At 38.4% G+C, this 9,406-nt stretch overlaps 1 pseudogene across 1 annotated transcript; it reads right to left on the bottom strand.

Moving 5' to 3' along the window:
• Window positions 1–603: 603 nt before the first annotated feature.
• LOC309962535 (anaphase-promoting complex subunit 7-like) lies at window positions 604–1,537 on the bottom strand (annotated as a pseudogene). Its single transcript has 2 exons — window positions 965–1,537; window positions 604–793 (listed from the first exon to the last, which is right to left on the bottom strand). The product of its transcript is annotated as an anaphase-promoting complex subunit 7-like (transcript).
• Between the last annotated feature and the right edge of the window lie 7,869 nt (window positions 1,538–9,406).

Below are 9,406 nucleotides of genomic sequence, written 5' to 3'. Positions count from 1 at the left end.
TTCTGTCTAATATGCAGTCTAATTTTTTTTTCTTTACTGTACAAAAATCGGTTTTATTAATTACCCCAACTGCACCTCTGTTCATGCTCTAGATCACACTTGTTTCTCAGATTTGACCCAGGCTCATAGGCAAGTTACCAGATTAGCAAATATGAGAACTGTTCTGCAAAACAGCAACTGTCAGCTTAAGACATTACTAACATTGCAGAAGGAATCAAGGTCACTAGGGAAGTGTGGACACCCCAGGATAATGATTTCTGGGACAGGAAACCCTCTGAAAGAGCCAGTCCGACTGTCTATTCCTCGAGCTTGCAAGTTAGCACTCTGTCCCAGAAGCCCCGACACGTCTACGGGCCTCACAGAGCGCTCCCTTTGTGCTCCCTGGCTGGAGCAGAGGAGGATGGAGATATATGGAAGGTTGGTCAGGCTCAGTTTTTAAAAATGAAGTCACTACTAGAAATATGGAGCAAGGGGCAGAGACCCCTGGTGCAATCACATGCTGAATCATTGACTTTCCAGAGAGCAGGCTCCTTACAGTTTCCTTCAGTCCATGGAAGTGCTCAGAGCGGGGCGGGCCAGGGTGGCCACGGAGCTGTGCCTGCCTCACTGCATGCCGAGCCACTGCTCCTGGCCAGCCCACTGGGCCGCCTCACTGTCGCTGCCCCCCAGGTCCCCTTCTTCCCCACTCCCTTCCATGTCGTCCACGTCTTCCTCCTGAGTGGCATCCGCGGGACTCTTCTCCTTCTCCACCTTCTGCATCCCCTCTAGAGACTTCTGGTCACTGGGGTCCAAACTAGGGGACAACCAAACAAAGGAAAGGCGTGAATCTCTGCCTTGCTTCTTCCTGGCTAATGCGTCATCTCCCTGGCACAGCAGTGAAATGACCACCCAGTCACAGAGAAACTGCTAATGCCTGGCCTCTCCAAACAACTCCAGTTCCATAGGCAGGATTGAGGGAGTCCACCACTTAGTGCTATACTGTACTTGTCCATTGCTTCCTGATACTCACTGACAGCTACAAGGAAATCTAGGGTCCGAGGCAGGACACAGTCACTCTGATTAGCTAGCGTGTTCCGCAGCAAAGCAATTCCAACTTCGTATTTCTGTTCTCTGGTAAGTAGCTCTGCTTTTTTCTCCGCAGCCTTAATGTAGTTCAGCCTTTGGGTCAGGGCTTTATCTAATAAAGTTTTGCTTTCTCCTGTGTCACTGGGTCTTCAAGACAAATGGTGGCCGAAAGGGTAAGGGTCTGTGCACTGGCTCCTAGAGTTTTGTAAACATAGTTACCCATTACCGTTGCTTCATGAATACTGTTGGAGGCTAAGTAACATTCGATGAGACCTTCATAACAATCTAAGCGACAAGGTGCAAGACGTATAGCCTCCCGAAAGTGGATTATTGCTTCTTGGACTCTGCCCATGTTTCTAAATGCTGCTCCCTTAAGTAGCAAAGCTTGAACACTATTACTGTTCAGCTGAATGGCGTTGGCTCCTAAATAGAGGGCTTGGGAGTAGCGTTTATCCTTTAATTTTTTATTCATGTGGAACTTGTATGTTCAATTTCTTTTGTTTTAGTGTTACCCTGGAAATTTTACCATGCATATTTAATAGAACAAATCTTTAAATTAAATAATATCTTAAACCCTCCAACCAGACAATCCAAGAACCTTAGAACACTTTAAGTCTGGTCACACCTCTCCAGACTTTTTACACAGGTATTTATATACATGTATTTATATGTTTCCTATTTTATTTACTTACCATTCCTTCTCATATCTCAGACCATTACTTTATGATCCTTTTCTTCTTTCTAAAATAAATATTTAGAAGTTCTTTTAGTGGAGGTCTCTTGATGGTAAACTCTCTTTTTGTTCATCTGAAAATATCCTTGTATCACTTTCATTCTTAAAAAAAATAGGTTAGATCTACAATGCAAGACTGACACCTTGAAGATGGTATTATTTCATTCATTCTGGTGTTCATCATTGCTGCTGTACTTTATGATCTGTTCTTTTTCTCTACTGTTGGAATCTTTTTGTCTTTGCTATTCCACAGTTCCACTATGATGTATCTATATCTGGGTTTCTTTTCTTCTACTTGGAAACATAGATTTATATCTATGATCACTTCTGGAAAATTCTCAGTCATCACCTCCTCAATTATTCCTTTTCCTCAGTTCTCTCTACTCTGTTCTTTTAGGGTTCAAATAAATGTTTCCTTTTCCTCTTCTGTTCTCCATAGCTCTTAGCTTGTTTTATATTTTCCATCTTCTTACCTCTCAGTGCTGCATTCTGGGAAATTTCTTCAGTCACATGTTCCAGTTCATTCTTTGACTATGTTCCATCTGTTGGCAAACCCCTACATTGAGTTTTATTAATTCCTAAAAAATCTATTTTTTATTTTTAGAAATTCCACTTTATTGTCACATAGATCTTTCTCATTGTTCCTGATAGTCTCATTGTTTGCCCAACTTTGTGGTTCCATACTAAATTTCTTTAAACATTTCTTACCTAGTTATTCTATACTCTGTATGTGACAATCCCAATATCTAAATAAGTTGTGTTATTTTTTTCTCTCATGCATGGTGTCTTGCCTCCTTGTGTACTTGGTGATCTTAGATTATGAATTTATATTTTCTGGATCTTACGTAAGTGGGAATTCAAATGGCTTAAATTGAAGACACTTCATTTCAAAGATGATTTTCATCTGCTGCTGCTGCATGTCCAGGAGTGCCAGCAACCTGGGGCCACTTTAAACCTCTCTATGGTGTCCCCTAAAGCAGGTGTTCCCTAAATCAGCAGTCCCCAACCTTTTTGGCATTAGGGACGGGTTTCGTGGAAGACAACTTTTCCACGGACGGGGGTGGGGGGGGGTGTTCAGGCGGTAACGCGAGTGATGGTTCAGGCGGTAATGCGAGCAATGGGGAGCGCCAGATGAAGATTTGCTCGCTCACCCTCCGCTCACCTCCTGCTGTGCGGCCCGGTTCCTAACGGGCTGTGGACCGGTACCGGTCTGTGGCCCAGGTGTTGGAGACCCCTGTCCTAAATGCAGGAGTATCAGATTTACCTCCTCACACAGAACTGCTATTGGCATTTGCAGTCAAACCAACTCCATCTCTCCAGCATGCATAAAGAACCCTGCTCTAATTTCTGCTCAAGACTTATTTCTCTTTATTTGGTAGGAAGAAGGGTCTTTGAAGACTTTTCTAATTTCTGAGAGCCAAACAAAACATCAAAAACTGTTTTTGATTCACATCTAGTTTTGTAGCAGGATGATTCCTTCATTATATCTAGTCCACTGTGATGAGAAGCAAAAGTCGTACCCACAATTTTGCATCTTCTGTGTTTCATTCAATAACTATAAATTGAACATAGGTTTCTGGGCTGGGTACTGGTTGGTGCTATTTACTGAGACAAGGAATTTGGAAAGATGAACAACACTAAGGAGGGAGATATTAAGCTTAGTTGACTTTTCTGTACTTGTGCGATGTCTAGTGAAAATGTTGCTTGGCAGTTAGATATAGAACCCTGTAGTTCAGAAGAGGGGTCTGGACTCAAGATAACATTTCAAAAATGAGTAAAGGAAGAGATGTTCACCATGAAAACAGAATGAGTGGCCAGAGAAGTCAGGTGGGAAATCAGGAGCCAGTAAGTCATAAATGCACAAGGAGGAGAGTTTCTCTAAATTGTAGGAATGCACAAGAGTAGCAAATAATGTGAGAAGTCAAATAAGAGGAGGATTGAAAGGTGCTCAAATATCATACGAGACCACTTAAATATGGAATCTAAAAAAAAAAAGCTACAAACGGACTTATTTACAAGACAAATGGACACAGACATAGAAAACGAACTTATGGTTACCAAAGGGGGATGGGGGAAGGATAAATTGGGAATCTGGGATTAATAGAGACACACCATTATATATAAAATAGATAAACAAGGTCCTACTGTATGGCACAGGGAACTATATTTAATATCGTGTAATAACCTATAATGGAAAAGAATCTGGAAAAGAATAGATATATATATGTCTAACAGAATCACTTCGCTGTACACCTGAAACTATCACAACATGATAAATCAGTTACACTTCAATTTTTTTAATGTAAAAAATAAAAGAAATATTGGGTTGGCCAAAAAGTTCCTTTACTTAGGGAATAAAGTCAAAAGTTGTTCGTGAAAATGTCTTATTTTTACTTAAAACCGAACAAACTTTTTGGCCAACCCAATACACTGTACTGTAATGATTCTCAGCTTCATAAATTACATCCCAAAATCCATGGATGAAATAAATGCCTTAAAGACTTAAAAAAAAAAAGTACAGTTGGATAGAATTGGCCTTAGACAAAAGATGGGACAACTTCATTTTAACAGCAGTATATATAATTGTCGCTTTTTCACCTTTTTACTGCAGTATAAGATATATACAGAAAAGAGTATCAATCATAAATATATACCATGATGAATTTCACAAAGTGAACTCACCCGGTTAACCAACACCCAGATCAAGAAACAGGATGATATCAGGAGCCCAAGAGATCTCTTCTTGCCCATGTTAAGTCAACTATTCTTCTCAGGGTTTTAACTACTTTTCTGACTTCTTAGAACTCATAGGATAATTTTGCCTACTTTTGAACTTTATATAAATTTCTCCTCACACAGTTGTTCTTTTTTTGTGATGCTTTCTGGCTTCTTTCCCTCAATTATTTGTGAGAGTCATACATATTTTTGCATGTAATTGTAGTTTGCTCATTCTCGTTGCTGTATAGAATTCCATTATGTGACTAAAGCATAGTTTATTCCTTCCACTTGTGGTGCATATTTGGTGAGTTCCTAGGTTTTTGCCGTTATGAATATAAACACTTCAGCGCATGTGTTTTGGTGAGCAGAGGTGAGCACATTCCTAGGAACAGGATTGCTCATAGGTTTAGGGTCAGTAGATAACTATGAAACAACTTCTGAAGAGATTTTACCCAGGCGCTGGCAATGTAGGAAAGTTTCAGTTACTCCACATTTTCACCATTTGGTATGATCTCTTTTTAATTTTAAACATTTTGCTGGGAATGTAATGACAATTTATTATGGCTCTAATTTGTGTATCTCCAATGGCAAATCTTTAGCAGTGAGTATCTTTTTCATGTTTGTTAGTCATTTGGACACTTTTTTGTGAAGTGCTTGCAGTAGTACTGACAGCGTAGCAGTTCATCAAGTGGGTGTATCTTAAGTTGTCCTTCCTTTTTGAAAAAATCTTAAGTTGTCCTTTCTTTTTGAAAAATCAAGTAAGTTGAGAAATAATAAAAGACAATTTAGTCGTGATCTGTGTGGCGGTAAGCTTTCAAAGGCATAGAAATATAAACATATTTTTAGAAAAATGTCTAACAGCAAAATTTAAAGCATGGTACTTAGTTAATCAAATGGGCTAGACATTACCAGTTTCAACTGTTTTTCCTTGCTAACAGAATCATAAATGCATTTGGAGGGGGCCGTGTAACAATTGAATTTAAAATACTTCCAAAAGCTAGGGTGAGCATCTAGTCCTCCGGTGGCCAAAAGTTACTTCATGGCAAGCTACCTTCCCCCGATACATAAACAAACAAACAAACACGGCCAGTGTAAGCTTTCTGCCTTTAACCTGTCCTCCCCCTTGTCCAGACCGTGATGATGCAGTGTTGAGACAGAGCAGCCATTTGTGACTATACTGAGGATGGTAGAGCAGGAAGGGAGAAGGGACCTGCTTTCTCAAGTGCTTCACCAGCTTTGCACAGCCTACCCCAGACTCTTGTTACATAAACTCCTTAGTTGGTTAAGCTAATACAATCAGCCTCTGTTAAGTGCAACCAAACCCTGTACTAACCAGAACATCCATTTTCCTACCCCACCTCAGGTCCCTAAGGTTTTTATCCAGTGTTGTTTTTCCAAAATGAGTTAAGCACTTGAGGAAATGCTTTATAGTTATTGCATCCCTATTGTAACAATGACTGAATTGACCGTATCACGGAAAATTGCTCTTCCAGTTTTGTTGCAGTAATACATTAAATAGTGCCCTAGAGGCTTCAAGGATTTCATGTCCCTTCCTAAATGTCACACCAGCTGATGGAGAATTCCCTATGAGTTTTGACTCATTTTCTCTGATTTACCACATGCACAAAGAGGATTCTTGAATCATAGGTGAAACATTTCATTCCAAGCAAGTTGTGCTTGAAGTTGAGGGGTTTGTTGTAGAATTCTCAGGGGAAGGAAGAGGACAAAGCCTGTAAAAGCACTGGCCATCTCATTATCTGATATATGAGAGAAATGCAGCCACTCTAGCACAACACTCCCCAAAGAGATAACACATCTAATTTTTCTTGATCTCAGTCCCAGAAGGCAAGCAATGAAATTTAATTTCATTAAATAGTCTTCCAAAAAAGTTTTAAAAGGAGGCTTTAAAATTTTGTTGTTGTTGTTTTTCTCTAATAAAGCTCAGATTTCACTTCTAGGGGAAATGTTTCTGGGTCTCCAAACATACCGAAGAGTAGAGACCTAAAAGTGTAAACTGAACAATGATGCATTGCATTTAAAAGTAACTTTTAAAGTGAATATTAAAATACAGAGGGGACAAATTAGGAGTTTGGGATTAACAAATACATACTACTATATATAAACAACAAGGTGCTACTGTACAGCACAGGGAACTATTATTCAATATCTTGTAACAACCTATAACAGAACAGAATCTAAAAAAGAATATATACATATGTGAATATATATATATATATATGAATCTGAAAGAATATATGTGTGTGTGTGTGTATAACTGAATCAGTTTGCTGTACACCTGAAACTAATACAATATTATAAATCAATAAAAATTTTTTTGAATTTTATTTAATTTTTTTATACAGCAGGTTCTTATTAGTCATCCATTTTATACACATCAGTGTATACAGGTCAATACCAATCTCCCAATTCATCACACCACCACCATCACCACCCCGCCACTTTCCCCCCTTGGTGTCCATACGTATGCTCTCTACATCTGTATCTCAATTTCTGTCCTGCAAACTGGTTCATCTGTATGATTCCACACATATGCGTTAATATACAATATTTGTTTTTCTCTTTCTGACTTACTTCACTCTGTATGACAGTCTCTAGATTTATCCACGTCTCTACAAATGACCCAATTTCGTTCCTTTTTATAGCTGAGTAATATTCTACTGTAAATATGTACCACATCTTCTTTATCCACTTGTCTGTCGATGGGCATTTAGGTTGCTTCCATGACCTGGCTATTGTAAATAGTGCTGCAGTGAATATTGGGGTGCATGTGTCTTTTTGAATTATGGTTTCCTCTGGGTATATGCCCAGTAGAGGGATTGCTGGGTCATGTGGTAATTCTATTTTTAGTTTTTTAAGGAACCTCCATACTGTTCCCCATAGTGGCTGTATCAATTTACATTCCCACCAACAGTGCAAGAGGGTTCTGTTTTCTCCACACCCTCTCCAGCATTTGCTGTTTGTAGATTGTCTGATGATGCCCATTCTAACTGGTATGAGGTGATACCTCATTGTAGTTTTGATTTTCATTTCTATAATAATTAGTGATGTTGAGCACCTTTTCATGTGCTTCTTGGCTATCTATATGTCCTCTTTGGAGAAATGTCTATTTAGATCTTCTGCCTATTTTAGGATTGGGTTATTTGTTTTTTTAATATTGAGCTGCAAGAGCTGTTTATATATTTTGGAGATTAATCCTTTGTCCATTGATTCGTTTGGAAATATATTTTCCCATTCTGAGGGTTGTCTTTTCATTTTGTTTATGGTTTCCTTTGCTGTCCAAAAGCTTTTAACTTTCATTAGGTCCCATTTGTTTATTTTTGTTTTTATTTCCATTACTCTAGGAGGTGCATCAAAAAAGATCTTGCTGTGATTTATGTCAAAGAGTGTTCTTCCTATGTTTTCCTCTAAAAGTTTTATGGTGTCTGGTCTTACATTTAGGTCTCGAATCCATTTTGAGTTTATTTTTGCGTATGGTGTTAGTGAGAGTTCCAATTTCATTCTTTTACATGTAGCTGTCCAGTTTTCCCAGCACCACTTATTGAAGAGACTGTCTTTTCTCCATTGTATATCCTTGCCTCCTCTGTCATAGATCAGTTGACCATAGGAGCGTGGGTTTATCTCTGGGCTTTCTATCCTGTTCCATTGATCTATATTTCTGTTTTTGTGTCAGTACCATATTGTCTTATTTACTGTAGCTTTGTAGTATAGTCTGAAGTCAGCGAGTCTGATTCCTCCAGCTCCGTTTTTTTTCTCTCAAGACTGCTTTGGCTATTCAAGGTATTTTGTGTCTCCATACAAATTTTAAGATTTTTTTTGTTCAAGTTCTGTAAAACATGCAATTGGTAATTTGATAGGGATTGCATTGCATCTGTAGATTGCTTTGGGTAGTATAATCATTTTCACAATATTTATTCTTCCAATCCAAGAACATGGTATATCTCTCCATCTGTTGGTATCACCTTTAATTTCTTTCAACAGTGTCTTATAGTTTTCTGCATACAGGTCTTTTGTCTCCTTAGATAGGTTTATTCCTAGGTATTTCATTCTTTTTGTTGCAATGGTAAATGGGAGTGTTTTCTTAATTTCTCTTTCAGATTTTTCATCATTAGTGTATAGGAATGCAAGATATTTCTGTGCATTAATTTTGTATCCTACAACTTTACCAGATTCATTGATTAGCTCTAGTAGTTTTCTGGTGGCATCTCTAGGATTTTCTATGTATAGTATGATGTCATCTGCAAACAGTGACAGCTTTACTTCTTTTCCAGTTTGGATTCCTTTTATTTCTTTTTCTTCTCTGATTGCCGTGGCTAAGACTTTCAAAGCTATGTTGAATAATAGTGGCGAGAGTGGACATCTTTGTCTTGTTCCTGATCTTAGAGGAAATGCTTTCAGTGTTTCACCATTGAGAATGCCATTTGCTGTGGGTTTGTCGTATATGGCCTTTATTATGTTGAGGTAGGTTCCCTCTATGCCCGCTTTCTGGAGAGTTTTTTTTATCATAAATGGGTGTTGAATTTTGTCAAAAGCTTTTTCTGCATCTATTGAGATGATCATATGGTTTTTATTCTTCAATTTGTTAATATGGTGTATCACATTGATTGATTTGCATATATTGAAGAATCCTTGCATACCTGGGTTAAGTCCCACTTGATCATGGTGTATGATCCTTTTAATGTGTTGTTGGATTCTGTTTGCTAGTATTTTGTTGAGGATTTTTGCATCTATTCTCATCAGTAATATTGGTCTGTAATTTTCTTTTTTTTTGTAGTATCTTTGTCTGGTTTTGGTGTCAGGGTGATGGTGGCCTCATAGAATGAGTATGGGAGTGTTCCTTCCTCTGCAGTTTTTTGGAAGAGTTTGAGAAGG

The sequence above is a fragment of the Leucopleurus acutus genome (genome assembly GCF_964270905.1).
Source record: "Leucopleurus acutus genome assembly, chromosome: 5".
In the NCBI taxonomy this organism is placed as follows: domain Eukaryota; kingdom Metazoa; phylum Chordata; class Mammalia; order Artiodactyla; family Delphinidae; genus Leucopleurus; species Leucopleurus acutus.
Note: the sequence above shows the minus strand (reverse complement) of the source record. Positions and strands in the feature narration are given on the sequence as shown.